Raw genomic sequence first — 16,322 nt, forward strand, 5'->3', positions numbered from 1 at the left:
TGGGAGCCGGTCGTATGACACATACATGGGCTCCCATTGACTGAATGGGTACGTCTCGCACAAGGGCCCCCCTATAGTGGGTACACGTCGGTGCCATCCGCACCATACATGCCTGTGTTGGGGAGACCCTTGGGTCTCCCCCTGTGTCCGAGTCGTAAGTCTGCGGGTGACAGGGGTTCCGACGTGGACCCCCAAAGGCAGCTTCCTGCACGTTTTGCGAGCCGGAAACTTTGGCTCGATCAGGCTGTCCGACTCGTGCATTGTACTGGCTCGGTTGTAAATCGCCTCCATTGCACGGCACGGTTTGCTTTCGGATGAGACGTATGGAGCGGTTCGAAACGAATCTGTCGGTGAGTTTCGCGTGGCTCGCATTGTACTTGCTCACTCGTACAGCTTTACGAGTCGGACGGAAAACACGCGGCCGGATCGCGTTCAGAGCCCTTCCGAGCGAGATCGGAATTGGCCCCTTATTGTTTTATGGCAGAAAGTGAAAACAATAAACTATAAATTGAGCCTCATTACTTAGGCATAAGAATCTGGAGAAGCTATCTGCGTTGGCATAGCCAGTCCAAGCTCTTTGCTGTATTGTAAAGTCCTTATTCTATAGGAAAATGGGCCAGCTCAACTGGGGGTTTCTCCTCTCATCTACACGAGCCATCTGGGAGACTTGACGCCAATTTGAGCCTGTAAGTGGGTCCCAAACAGATAGGTCCTCAGCTTCTTCAGTGACCAAACAAAGCAAGGACTTCCCTCGCTGTATCACCCTAGAAATTCTTTCTGGGAAGAAGTCTCCTGCTGATAAAGGGAATTGGTTGATACTGAACCTCATCATTCAACTGTGACAACACTGCCCCATCCCCATGTTCTGAAGCATCTGTTTGGACCACAAACTCCTTGCTGAAATCAGATTCCTTAAGTACAGGACCTATTTAATGAAGGACACAGCATGGCCCTAGTTAGCGGGTCTTGACAGCTCACCTTGCTGGCTGTCAACTTACTGCCAGACTGCTCCATTCTAGAGAACAAGCCCAGCTAGACAGCAGACTTCTCCATCAGATTACAGTGCCCCAGGCGCTGCGCCCTCACAACCTCCCACCTTGCTATTTCCAGGGTCTGTTTTCCTGCTTTGCCAGCTTCGTGCCTCCCCAGCGCCTCTACCAGGACCTATTTAATGAAGACAGCAGTGTGGCCCTAGTGAACAGGTCTTTCTAGCTCTCCTTGCAGCTAGTTGCCACCTCAGCTGACTGCCAGACTGCTCTTGCCTCAGGGAGCACAGCCAGCCACCCAGCAGACCTCTTCATAAGGTTGCAGTGCCCAAGGCCCAACACCCTCTCCACCTCCCTCCTAGCCATTCCAATGTGCCATTTTTCCACTCTGCCCGCTTCCCACCTGCCCAGTTCCCATCTCCCCTCCCAGCACCTTTGTAATGAATACCGCAGCGTGAGCATAGTGAGCAGGTCTTTCCAGCTACCCTTACTGCCAATTGCCACATCAGCTGACTGCCACTCTGCTCTTGCCCTAAGGGGCAAGTCCTGCCAGTCAGCAGACTTCTCCATCAGGCTACACTGCCCCAGGCACTGTATCCCTCGCTACCATCCGCCTACCCATTTCTGCATGCTGTTTTGCCACTCTGCCTACTTTCCTACTCCTCAGTGCCCCTCCCAGGACCTATTTAATGAAGGGCACAGAGCGGCTTTAGTGAGCAGGTCATGCCAGCTCCCATTGATGCCAGTCACCACCTCAGCTGACTGCCAGACCACTCCTGCCCTAGGGAGCAAGCCCGGCCAGCCATCAAACTTCTCCTTCATGTTACATTGACCCAGGCCCTGCACCCTCGCTACCTCCCACCTTACCATTTTACCGCTCCGTTTTACTGCTCTGCCCGCTTCCTGCCTCCCCAGTGTCCCTCCCAGGACCTGTTGAATGAAGGATGCATTGTGGCCCTAGTGGGCACGTCTTGCCAACTCCCTTTGCTGCCATTAACTGTCTCAGCTGACTGCCAGACTGCCCCTGCCATATGGCCCAAGCCCAGTTAGCCAGTAGGCTTCTTCATCAGGTTACAGAGCCCCAGGCCCTGACCATCTCCCACCTCATCGTTTCCCCATGCTGTTTTCGAGCTCTGCCCACTTACCGCCTCCCCAGCCCCCTACCCTTCCCAAGACCTATTTAATGAAGGCCGCAAGCGCTGCCCTAGTGAGCAGGCCTTGCCAGCTCCCCTTGCTGCCAGTCACCTCCTCAGCTGACTGCCAGACTGTTCCTGCCCTCGGAAGCGAGTCCAGCCAGCCAGCTTACTTCTCTATTAGGTTACAGTGCCCCATGCCATACTCCTTCGGTAATTCCCGCCTCACTGTCTCCCCTCACCATTTTCCTGCTCTGCTCGCTTCTCGCCTCCCCAGGATCTAAGGTACATTTCTTAGAGGGACTAACTTGGCCCCTGTATCTGGCCCACACTCCATCGCTGTCTGCCTGAACTTGTGACTTTCTCTTCTTTCTCCTTTCACCACAGTTTGGGCCTCATGTAGGTAAATAAATTTTACCGGTTCTTAAATACCGAGCCGTACCGAATCGGTAAATTAGAATCGGTAAGTTATATGTAGGTAAAAATTCGGTAACAGTTACCGATTCGGTAACATTCGGTAAATACGAATCGGAATTCACCGATTCGGTAAATACCGAGGTGATAATTACCGATTCGGAAAATACCGAGGTGGTATCTACCGAATCGGAAAATACCGAGGTGGTATCTACCGAATCGGAAAATACCGAATCGGTATGTACGGATTCGGTAAATAACATCACATGACTTGACGAAACAGCTAATCCTGTGCAACGACAGCCCACCCAACCAGGAACTGCCCACACCCAGGCAGGTGTACACAATTAGCCGAAGTGGCCACACCCAGGCAGGTGTACATAATTAGCCGACCCTGGAGAGGCTTGGAGTGCAGAGGAGAGGCAGGGAGCAGTTGCATGTGCGAGCGGGAAACGAACAGCATGTCCAGCCAGAGAACACAGAAAGACGGAGGGGAAAGGAGGAGGAAGCTCAAATTCAGCCCCAAGGAACTCCAGGTGCTGGTGGAGGAGGTGGTGAAGCAGCACCAGAAGCTGTTTGGGAGGCAATCCCTGCAAGTGCCTGAGGCCGAAAAGCGCAACATATGGCTGGCCATCCAGGCGCAGGTCAATGCTGTGGGAGTGACCCACAGGGACATTGAGGTCCTCAAAAAGCGCTGGTATGACCTGAGGATTGTGACCAAGAGGAAGATGGGCGACATCCAGAAGGAGGCCAGCCAGACCGGAGGTGGAACCAACAGGGCACCTGCCCTCACCGAACTGGAGGAGCTGGTGGCGGCCACAATCGAGCAAGAGAGCGTCGTGGGTCTTGGGGACGCCGACAGCTCTGCCAGAGCCGCAACACACCAAGGTAAGACGAAAGCACAGCAATGTAGCCTCCCCTACCCCTATCCCACATTCCCCATTGTGAAACGAGAATCACACTGCAGTCCACACGTGTCAGTGCAGACAGGCAATGCATTCCGGGAGATGTAGTCAGGGCAACACTAACCATGACGTAAATGTTACAGGGCAACAAGGCATGTCACGCACTCGAGGCACAAGGAGACAGAGGACAGATTGGAATGTGAAATGATTTATTGTGACGCTTGCAATGCAGCCCTTCGGGGACACTGAGCCAATGTTGTTTTTCTGTCCACAGATGTGACATCATGCAGTACAGGGCATGCTGCAGGGGAGACGGCACACCGGCCACAAAAATCACCTCTAGCCAGCACGAGTTCAGACCAGGGAGCAGGCCCACTTGCAGCCGCACCACCAACACAGCCAGCCTCGCCGCACACAGAGCCAGCATCACCTCACCGAGAGCCAGCATCACCACAACCACAGCCAGCATCGCCACTCATGTTCGAATCACCGGCCACATCTCCGCTTGCAGGTGTGAGAATGAGGAGGCGTCCAGCAGCCAGGCTACGAGCCTTCGACACCTCGTCAGACGACAGCATGGGCCCAGAAGACCGCACCGGGCCCCAGGAAGGGAGCCATCCCACTGTGCCCCACACCTCACAGGCAGCACAGACGGGAGCAAGAGGGCGCCGCAGGTCGCGTGTCCAGAGTCCACCAGCACCCACTGACGGCCATGGTGTCTTCTTGGGGCTCGAGGGCCAAATGTTGAAGCAACAGCGCCTGCAATCAAAGGCAGTTATGTCAGTCCAGAGGCACATGCGGGTGATGAAGACAAGCTTAGTCAACATGGACACAAACATTGGCGGCATGGCTGCGGGCATTCGGGACATGTCCCAGTCAATCCAGCAGTTGTGCAGCAAATTAGATGCTGACATCGAAGCACGGCGCCGGGAACGCCAGAGAAGGGTCACTACCAGCAGGGCACTCAACCGTCTGGCAACTGCGACTTCCCTACTTTGCCGGCGCTCTGTGACGATGCAGGAGGGCCTAACACAGTGCTGCAGCGACCTGTCTCGGGGGATGGTGCAGGTGACAAGTGCACTAGGGGTGCTATTGACTAGTCAGGCGTCGACAACTGCTGCAGGGGATGCTGCGGAGAGCATCGACACCAGCAGCAGCATCACACCCCCCGTCCCCGAAGCACGCAGGAGCAGCAGGCGGCTTGGGGTTGGCTCTAGTGAGGATGCACAGGCCGTGCAATCCACCACTGCAGCGCGTATGCGCAATCATTGATGTGGCCCTGCTTAGCCACTTCCCATTGGGTGACGTAACCCTGGACATACTCCTTGTATAGATGGTATATTGCCAGATTGGCCTGTTCATGTGTTCATGGCGTGGTGCCACATTAAACTACGTCATGACTTCTCACAACTCGCTGTGTCCCCTCACTTACTCAGAAATAGTTGCATGTGATCTCTGCCCGTCTCTCTCTCCCATCGATTGCAGTTGGCACTCTAGCTGCGCTGCCCTCTGGCTGGCCTGACTCATCCTCGTTGTCCTCAAAATATGTTAGTTCCACATCTGTACCTTTTTTCATGGCAAGGTTGTGCAGCATTGCACAAGTGGCAATAATCTTGCAGCAGGTGATGGGTTTGTACTGGCGTGCGCCTCCGCTCTTGTGGAGGCAGCGGAACCTGCTCTTCAGTAGTCCAAACGTGCACTCCACCACATTGCGTGTTGTTTTGTGTGCCACGTTGTATCGTCTCTCACTCTGGGTTGCTGGGTGTAGGTAGGGAGTGAGGATGAATGAACGGCATGCATATGCACTGTCGCCTGGATGAGTAAAAGGGAACCATCAGTTACATGCCTCTATACACTCTGATTTGCAGGTTTCAAGGGGCGTCACTGTTACTTACCCAGCAGGTATCCCTCTCCGAATTCTCCGGCACTCAGTCGTGTGTAGATCCCACTATTCTGGAAGATGTAAGAGTCGTGGGTGCTCCCAGGAAACTTTGCAACAATATCTGTGATGATGTTCCCTGCATCACAGATCACCTGCACATTGATGGAGTGGGTGGACTTCCTGTTCCTGTAGATGTGCTCTGTATCAGCTGGTGGACAGATTGGGATGTGTGTACCATCAATACAGCCGATGACATGGGGGAACTGTGCCATGTGATAAAAGTCTGTTTTTGTTTTCTGCAGTGCAGCCTGTGTGTTTGGGAAGCTTATGTAGTGGTGCATTCTCTGCATCATGGCATCCAGGAACTTCCTGAAGAAACGGGACAGGCAACTCTGGGATACACCACCCACCGCAGCTGTCACCACCTGATAACTGCCGGATGCCAGTAGATGTAGGCTGCAGAGCACCTGCACATGTGGTGGTATGGCGTGCGCCCTTCTTGTTGGCTGGTCCAGGAGTGGGTGCAGGTCCCTTATCAGGTCCATGATGGTTTCGGGGTGTAGCCTGTACCTCTCATGTATCTCTGCATCAGTCAGCTGGAATAGTGTGATGCGCTGTCTGTAGATTTGTTCCTCCCGTCGCCACACCCTCAGTCCTGCTGCCTGTAGACGTAGGCGCCTTGCAATGACGTACATGGCGGCCATGTTGTCCACGCTGTTGCATTTTGGGATTGCTTATGTGCATTGTTGATGGTTACCACCTGCTTTCAATCCGTGTTAATTACCGACTCTTATTTACCGATTTTCCTGGATTTCTTAATTACCGACTGCTCCTACATGTCATTTTAAATTTTTACCACTTCATATTTACCACTTCATATTTACCGATTCGTTAATTATGTATTCGGTAAATATGAATCGGTATTTTAGAATTCGGTAACTATGAATCGGTATTTACCGCCTCATATTTACCGAAAAGTGGTTTTTGGACTCCTACATCTCACTTGTCTGGATACCGGTCGGTAACGGCATATTTACCGAAAATCGGCCGTTACCGACCGGTATTTCGCTACCTACATGAGGCCCTTTGTGCATTGTGCTTTTAAGCATTATTTGTAGCTACATCTTTAAAATTACTTATCTCTGGTTCCACTAATTGGATCTTTTTTTGGTGTCAAATAATTTTAAAAATCTGATATGATTTTTCTAAATTGATGTGGGATATTTCTTGTTTTTGTTTTTAATTTATTTACTGTTTGTGTGCTTCATAAATACTTTACATTGTGTCTCCAAGTTAAGCTTCCCTGCTTTTGTGCCAAGCTAGAGGAGGGTTAAGCATAGGTTTATTTGAGGTTTGCTTGTGTTTCAACCTGATTTGAATTGTGGTTGCTGATTGAGTAGGGTTTCAAACCCCTCAATCGGTAACCCAATTTCTCATATTATCTTTATATTACAGTTCAAGAAACAGTCCAAATTGATATGAGGACCAGAGAACATGTGCTCACAAAAAAATATCATAGTTGCATTCTTAAGAGAAGATTGTGGAAACACAAGTTATACTAGTCTGTTACATATTTTTATGTTTCAGTTGGAAGAATGCCACAAATGGCGATCATCAGTCTTCCCTCATTGACTAGTGTGCATGGTGCTCCTACCAGATAATCCAAGAGCAGTCAGTATCCCGTAATGTCTGTGCCTTTGTCTTTTCTCCCTGGATCTTTTAACAAAAAAGTATTAGCCACTCTTCCATGTGTCGCTGAGAGCTCATAGAACAAGTTATGGGTCCCATTTGTTAGCACTAAAAGCCTGTTGCAGAAAATTACTGAGATCACTGTTAAAAACACATACTTTCCTACTACAATAAATATCAGTCATTCAGATGACTCTGTTCTCTTTTTCTTGGCCATTGACGGAACAAGGTGATTACTAATGCTTTATTTGAAGACTAAGGGCCCCGCCCGCCACCGTTACGGAAAACAGGATTGACCGTCAGAGGTGCGGCAGTCCCGAGGGGGCAATCAGGATGCGACCGCCAACCTGGCGGTCACATCCCGCATCTTTTGCATTGCGGCGGGCAGTGCTGTAGGCAGCACCTGCAGCAATGTAAAAGTGGCATGTTGTAGACATACACAATGTGACAGACACCGCACGGAGCCTACCAACTTGTGCATGCCAATGTAGGGGGTACCATGGGTAACCCCAAAGTGCACCCCCACCCCCTAACACCCAAGGGGCCCGCAACGGGCCCCCAATGCAAGAGACCACATGCCTTTCCATTGCGGCATCACCGCCATGGAAAGGCCCTAATCCACCCACATCATAATATGGCGTGCAGTGCCTGCTAGGCACCGTCACCATATTATGGGCCAGGACCGCACAGCAGGCAATTGGAACGATTGTCTGCCTGCAGAAATGCGGCAGACGGTCTTTCCGTCCGCCGCTGTCTCCCAGCCATTGTAATGCGATGGGGGTAAATGAAGGGCTGGCGGTGTAAGATGTCGAGCGGATCGCCACTGCCAGTCGGGCGGTGGCGATCCACCCAACATCGTAATGGCTCCCTAAGGGTCTATTTATGAAATTAAATAGTCACGCAGTGCAGATCAGTGTCATGTGTTCTATACAGGGCCCATTGTGGTTTTCACTATGTTAGACAAGCTGGGTCATGACACAGGCCGCATTAGCTTTCCATACATTGCTTTATAAACACATTTGTTTATGTGCCACAATATATTTTCGCACAGAACCTGCAGTTGTTTTCTTGTTCTGTTCTTTCCTGGGATTCAGTCTAAACAGCAGACAGAGTCAAACAATGCCCCTTTTTCTTTTGTTCTGGTCAGGCACTTGCAACTAGACACATCACAGTAATGCAGCTTCTGTTTATGAACATGTGAATCTTATCATATAGGTATGCACAGCAATGTAACAGAGAGAGCAAGAGAGACAGATATTTTCTGAGAAAAGATCACAGCTGTATCTGAGATATTAGAACATTCATCTGTGTATGCTAAGGTATGGGGTTAGCTGCTAAACCCAGAGATCTTTGCTGTATAATCAGTTTGCTTCTATAGAAGGAGAGGGGGGTTAGGCTATTCTGTCACATAATTTGACAGGGCTTTTCATAATATACGTTTTATTGACAATGCTGATGGTATTTTTGCAAGGTAGTTGTTTTCTGATTGAGACACATATACTGCATTCTAGAGCACAATAGTTTGAATAAACATTTCAAACTTCCTTCGTGTCTCTGGCATATCTTCTTGTAGACGAGTACGAGTGAGTGAGCGAAAGAGGGTGTCCTATTACTGCAATCCCTGAGAGGGTCAAAGTATTGTGTTCTCGGGTGTCAATTCACTTGTCTCTCTGGATATGAGTAGGAGAGCAAGTGGGACACTATAGATATTTGGACTCAGGCTCATTGGACTGAGGTGGTATGGTGACTCAGACGCTATCTGCTAATGTTCTGTGGTCCCAAGCATAGTTCTGTTCCTACGCAGAATCCCAGAAACAGCAGCAAGTCACCTTGCTGCACTGCACTGGATGACAGGGAAAGGGCAGGAACGCATGGTAATTAAGGCAATACAGTGCATTGCTGCCTTTTCCACTGCGCTGATGTTCTGTTGACAGCTTAGCGCCAATACAGGCACCCTTGCACCATGGTGCGAGGGTGTCTGCGCTACATGCAGGATTGTTTTTATGCATGAAGGGGATCCTTGCTGCACAAAAACAATCCGGAGGGGCATATTCTCTCAGAATGCAGCACACATAGAAAGAGGAAGTAATCAGGAGAAATAAAGATATTTCTCCTTGTTACACCTGTCCTGTGAATGTTTATCTTTTTGGCACATTCCCAGGTTTACCAGTCTGGTAAATCTGGGAATGCATCAAAAGCCATGGGAGTTGCATGGGAAGACCCACACAACACCCATGGTATGCCTTCCAAGGGCAGAGTAAGGCAATGTAGCAATAGCAATTTGCGCTGCGCTGCCCTACTCCAGATTTATGGAGCCACTCCGGACCACTCAAAGTGGCCTACATGGCTTCATAAATCTGACTTTGCATGGGGCAACAGCAATGCAAACCACCTTAGTGCCTCATTTCGAAGCAGCCTGTAATTGGACATGGTGATAACCGGGACCAGGGAAGTTAAAACTGGAGGCTATCTCAGCTCCAAAAACTAGCCATTCGGAGCGATCGATAGCATGCCGAACTTGAAATTGCGGGTCCAATTCTATATGATTTTCCATGGGCCAGGCTTTATTCCAGCTGCATTTTTCTACTACTGAAAACACATATAGTCTCACCAGGTTTATTCCTGCACCTGGTATTCTTGGATTTGGGTGGGGCAGAATTCCCTACTGCCACTTCTTTCCTCCTGACCCAAGGTACCGACTTGGAATGTGGACCTAAAATAGCAATTCGAATTACACCTTTGTTCCCTTTTTCTTTCTGGAAAACAATTTCAAGAAAACATAATTATTGAACAATAGTAATGTGATTCACATTATCATTCTCTTAGTTTATGTTCGATGTAACCTATATAGAATAATATATGTATTGAATGACGAAACACATAAAATAATTGAATTACCACATCTGTATTCTGTAAACAGACCGTAAATATTTGAGGAAAACGAATAATTAGGCTAATTTCATCCCTGTCTCATAATCCAAGATTTATTTGCAGCGAGTGCAAGAAGTACAATTGTCTCAGAGCAAGCATGTTGCGTCTCCCCAGGAAAGCCTATCTGTCACATTTTTAAAGCAGATGAAAATAGAATGACATGCATTGCTCACTAGTTTTGGATGCGCGTCTTGATGACGGCGATTAGGGCCTCCGAGGGAATAATTATTTCAGTGTGGATGTCGAACAGATCTGAAGCTGTTTGGCACCTGGATTGAAGAGTCTGGGGTCATCGCGGTTAATGCCTGTGTGTATTCGAACGTACAATTACTCTGGGTTTAAAACCAAGAGGAATGCTTACAAGTGGCGAGCTCTTGCAAGTGTACTTAGCACCATATGTTTGCTGAGAAACTCTTGGCATTTAGTTTTCAATTGCTTAATCCTTTAAAAAGGGCCTAGCATACAACCCTTTCTTTATTGAATTCTGCAGCAGTTCTGTAAACATGCTGACCTTCTCCTGCTTATTATATCAACTGAGTCATTAACACCCTTGAGTAAATTCTAATTTGGGCGCACAGACAGTTTGCAAAGGTTTAAACAATGGCGCCTCAGAGGTGACAACAACTAATTGCGCTCTCTCAGATACATCAAGGGGCACATTCCATGTGGAGCACACTGTCGCAGGGGCCTATGTTACGCACCTGGTGTGTTTGCTGGGTCCAGACTGAGGCAGCGTGCCCTGGTGATGTGATAAAAATTGTATATTGAACAACCTCTGGCTCCAGTTTTCTATAGAAATGAAAAAACAAAACCAGTACACAGCCAGTATAAACAGACTAACAAATGAAGAGAACCTCACTGTATGCAGCAAGCAGGAGCACTTTACCCCTCAGATGTCCTCCTCGTCCTAGTCCTTACACAAGTGGGGCAATGCTCCCTCCTGACAGGCTATCTCAAAGCAAGTATTTTTTTTTATGTTTATTAACCCACAGCTATGCATAGTTAATTTCCTATCCGACAGACGTGCTGTCGGAGCGCTAGGTTTGTTCCTCCATGTCAGCCTGCCGTACAGTGAGTGTTTGTCACATTATTTTGTATTTCTCTGACTATGTGTGTTTGGTGCTCTATTTCTGTGTCTGCACTGGCATTACCAGTCTCCTGGTGGGTCTTCGCGTCCCTGCTCTGCTCCCGTGGTGTTCCCCGTGCATGTGCTTGGCTGGGGCGGGGAGCTTTCTCTGTGGAAGGGGGGGGGGGGTGGATTTGGCAGGCCGTGCTGGGGCTGAGGGCTTTCAGCAACACCTGGCTCCCGCTGCCATGTCTTGTTTGTATGTGGCTGTGAGGGAGGCAGCAGGAATGTCTTTTGGCAATCGAAGTCTCCCAGATTTTGAGACTTGGTTGCTAGGAGATGGTATATTTAGGAGATGCTGGGCACTTCCTGTTTGTCTGTTGGTTCTTGTGTGGTGTCATGGGGGATGAGGATTTGATACCAGCCACATCTGTTTCCAAGTGGAAACTTGCAGGACCTGCAAGAGGATGACCTGTTACAGATCACCAGGTTGGATTTGCAGGCTTTGATTAATTCTGTAGTTCAGGCTGTGCTGATTGAACCTCCGGCCAAAAAATCTAATGCGGATGAAGATGAGGGCTTGTGCAGTACCCCAAAAAGGAAATATATCCAAGGTAAAGTCTTTTCAGGCATGTTGGCCATCTTTGTGCGGTCCTGGGATTTGATCATAAATCTTTGGTGGATGATGGTTTTTATTCCCTATATAGTACCTCATTGGTGGGTGATTTGTCCTTGTATGATGTAATTGAGGATATTCTGGCTAAGGAATGGCTTGAGGTCGACAAGCAGGGGATTCCTCGCTTTCTGTGCAAGAGGTATCACGTGGCGGAGTTTGATGTCCAGATTCCTCAGGTTCCTAAGATCAATTCAATTTTGTGCTCAATGGCTTCTTCCTCTTCTTTGTCTTCTGAGGAGGCTTTTCTGATCCAGTTGAACGATAGGTGGAGATGGCCTTGAAATGTTTCTACGCTGTGTCTCCCTTTTCAATTCGGGTTAGCATTTACTCCGTCTATGCCTCCCAGGTCCTTATCGATACATTTGAGAAGTTATTTGATTGTCTTCAGGATCAGGGGAATCCCACTCCTATCTTGGTACAGATGGAGATCTTGGCGCAGTTTATGTCTGATGTCACTTTTGATACTCTCTGGGCCTTCTCCTCAGCTGCTGGGGCAGCGGTGGCTAGTAGACTGTCCCTGTGGACAAAGCCTAGGCATCTTGAGGGTGCTCAGAAGGCTTTGATTCATAAACTGACTTTTGAGGGTCCCCGGCGTTTTGGGAACAAATCGAACATGATGGTGCAGTGTTCTGCGGAGGAGGAGAAGTTGTTGAAACCATTTCAGTGTGTCCAGAAGAAGACATCGTTTTCCCATAAGCAGAACTTTCAGGGTGTTCTCTCCTCTTCTCAGCCCTTTCATGGACGGGCGTATGGTTGGGGGACTGCATTGCATAACAAGTCCCGGCCTCAGCAACAAAAGCCAGAGGGTGCTGGGCAGAAGTAACCATGCCAGGGTGGGAGCCCGGCTCCGTTTGTTCCTGGATCAGTGGTTGAGTCTAATTTCTGACCAGTGGGTCCTGTCAGTCATCGGTCAGGGGTATCAGATTCCATTCCAAGGCCCTCCCCCTCAGACCTGCTATCGGGTTACCCCGTTGTGAAATGACCTTTTGAAGGGGGATGCTATGATGTCTGGAGTGGGTGTGTTGCTGGCAAAAGGCACTGTCCTCCTGGATCCAGAGGCAGAACAGGCCTGGGCTTCTATTCCATGCTCTTCTTGGTCCCTAATCCAGATGGTTCTTACTGCCCGATTCTGAATCTCAAGGCTCTGAACAAGTTGGTTCGGCTGCATCGCTTTCTGATGACCACCTTGAAGTCCATCGTTCCTCTCATTCTACAGGGTGATTTTCTGGCTTCCCTGGGCTTGGAATATGCCTACTTGAATGTCCTTGTCCATCCTGGAAGCCAAAAGTTCCTGTGGTTTGCAGTGGACGGGGTGCATTACCAGTTTTGCCTGTCTGCAGCTCACCGGACTTTAACAAGGTATTGGCTCCTGCTGTTTGGATTTAGCATCTTTGGGATTTCTCTGTGTTTCCCTATATTGATTGTCAGAAATAGGGGCCTCTAGGTGGCTGAGGTAGGTAACTTTGACCAAGTAGGAACCCTTCTTCCTAGTCAGAGGAAGGGGGATACACTTCTAAAATAGTTCTTTAAGTTGCAGAAAATCAAAAAGGAAAAGCTTGGTAAGAGTATTTGGTTGCGTAATGGTCAGGACTATACTAGTAGTGTACACCAATCACTGTACGTAAGGCACAAATGCAAGTCTAGATCCTCACTGCTGCCCACCAATGTTAGAAATGGGGGTCTCTAGTTGGCAGAGGTAGGTACCTTTGTCCAAGTAGGGACCTTTTTCCCAAGTCAGGATAAGGGAGGGAATCACTTTAAAAATACCCCCTGCTCACCTCCTTGGTAGCTTGGCAGGAGCAGACAGGCTTATCTCAGAGGCAGTGTGTAAAGCATTTGTGCATGCATACAGAAACACAGTGAAAACACTACAAATGGACACCACACCACTTTAGAAAAATAGGTAAAACTCTATCTTAAACCACACAAGAACAAAAACGACAAAAATCAAACATACATTACTGATAAAAAATAGTTACTGTGCAAAATAACCTTTAAATTGCAGGAATAACAAGAAAACAAAGTTCCTCCGAATCGGTATTTTCTTTGGGGGCTACCGCGATACCGAACACAACAGAGTCTAACCATTCCAGCCAACTACGTCAGTACGGGTTAGCTAAAGCGTATACAGACTCGGAGACAGTACCTTTCTTTATGCGGCCGACACAATGGTACAAGCCGGTCTGGGGCAACCGTCGCAGTTGTGATGTGAGATGGAAGCATTGCAGTGTGCGGTGTCCTCACGGCTCGGTGCAGGCAGCGGCTCGATGACGGAGTCAGTGAGACCAAGACTTTCATTGCAGGGTGCTACTAGCAGAGGCACACTGGATGGCTAAGCAAGAAAATACCTACTTTCTAAAAGTGGTATTTTCAAACACAGAATGTAAACATCATCCTCACTTAAAGATGCATTTTAACATTCTGAGTTCAGGCATATTAAACTTTATTTTCTTTCCTTGTTCCCAGGGGCAGTTATGTTTATAAGATTTTATAAGCAAACTCCCCAATCTATCCTATGGGAATAGGTAGCCTTGCAATGGTGAAAAACGATTTTGGCAGTCTTTAACTATCAGGACATGCCACTCACACAAGGGCATGTCCTGCCTTTCACATACACTGCACCCTGCCCACAGGGGTAACTTAGGCCTACATTAGGGGTAACTAACATGTAAGAAAAGGGAAGGTTAGGGGCTGGCAAGTGGGTGCACTTGCCAGGTCGACATGGCAGTAACAGGCTGCACACAGGCTGTGCAATTGCAGGCCGGAGTTACATTTACAGGCTGCTTATGTGGGTGGAACAGTCAGTGCTGCAGCCCACTAGCAGCATTTGGTTAACAGGCCCTGGGCACACACAGTGCACTGTACTAGGGGCTGGCTAGTAAATCAAATATGCCAATCGTGGAATCACCACTCCATAACACTAATTTACAAAGGGAGCACTTGCACTTTGGCACTGAACAGCAGTGGCAAAGTGCCCAAAGCATCTACACCAGCAAAACTAAGTCCAACACACAGCAAAAACACAGTAGGCAATGGCAAATATACAGTGGAAACCCACGCCAATGATGCCAGGTCTAACATTGATAATTGTTTGATCTCTGATTCCTCCCTTCCTAAGGATCTTCTGGCAGTGGAGGCGCCCATGGACATATTCCAGGGTCTGGCTTCAAAATTGAATCTGGCAAAATCTCATCGGGTCCCTTTTCAGAGACTTCAGTTTATCGGGGGACTTTTCAACACCTTGTTGGGGGTTGTGTTTTTCCCACCTGCTCGCATCTCTTCCCTGCAGCTGCTACTGAGGGATCTCCTGAGTTGGCAGTCTGCTCCAGCTCGCATTTGTTAGCGGGTCCAGGGGTTGATGGCTGCGACCATGGCTCTGGTTCCCTGGTCTTGTCTACCCCTCAAGCCTTTGGTGAATCATCTGTTGTCTCTGTGGGACCCCTTCAGTGTGAGTTATGACTCTCTGGTTCCTCTATCCCATGTTCTGGTTCAGGACTTCAGCTGGTGGTTTTGCACTCCAAATCTGGAAAGGGGAGTCCGTTTTCAGCTGCCTCCTCCCCTGTTGCTGATGACCGACATTAATATTTGGGGTTGGGGGGCACATTGGGGTCTTTGGAGATCAAGTGTCAGTTGTCTCGGGCTGACAGCGCCTGTTATTCGAATTGGTGGAAGTTGGTGGCTATTTGGCAGGCGATACTGTTCTTTCAGGTTCCCCTCCAGGGGGAAAATCTGTTGGTTCATACTGACAATCAAGTCACTCGCTGTTACTTCAACAACCAAGGGGGGACCCAGTGCAAGTCTCTGAATCTGCTGGCTTCCATGATTTGTGCCTGGGTGGAGTTGCACCTCTCGACCTTGAGGACTTATCGCATTCAGGGTCACCTGAACTTTCATTCAAACAGCTTGGGCCACAACCTTTCCTCCTCGGTTCTGTTCCATCTGTCTGTGCTCCTGTTCCGGGTCCTTTGCCTTAGGTTCGGGACACCTTGGATCGACCTTTTTGCTTCTCAACACAGTGCTCTCCTTCCTCAGTTCTGTTCCCGGGTTGTTTGTCCTCAGGCATGGGCGGTAGATGCCCTCTGGATTCCTTGGCCCCGGGCCTTCTGTATGCCTTCCTGCTGATTCCACGCCTCATGAGGGTGCTGCAGAAGATTCGGCTGGAGAAGGTGTCTGTTCTCCTGATTGCTTCTTTTTGGCCTTGCCGCCTCAGGCTCTTGCTTTTGATGCAGCTGTCCAGGGGTGGGTTTGTCTGGATTCCTGTGATCCCGTCTCTGCTTCAATTTCCCCTTCTGTCATTGCCTCATCTCCATCAATTAAAGCTGACGGTCTGGCCCTTGAAAGTTTGACGTTGGAGTCCTTGGGTTGTTCTTCCTTGGTGGCATTGGATATCAAGTGCTCCTGTAGGCCTTCCACCCTTATGTTTTACAGTAAGCATTGGGGTTCTTTTTCACTCGGTGTGCCTCTCATGGCATGAATCCTGTGGTTGGTAATCCGTCCTCTATACTTGAGTTTCTCACAGATAGTTTTTTTGCAAGATCTTTCCCCTTCTACTTTGTCTGCTTAGTGGGCTCCTGACCAGGTGTGTAGGGATTTGGGGGCCTCCTTGGAGGGTAGTGCTCCTGTGGCGGGTCAGCTCCTGA

The sequence above is a fragment of the Triturus cristatus genome, chromosome 9 (assembly GCF_964204655.1).
Source record: "Triturus cristatus chromosome 9, aTriCri1.1, whole genome shotgun sequence".
NCBI classification, from domain to species: Eukaryota; Metazoa; Chordata; class Amphibia; order Caudata; family Salamandridae; genus Triturus; species Triturus cristatus.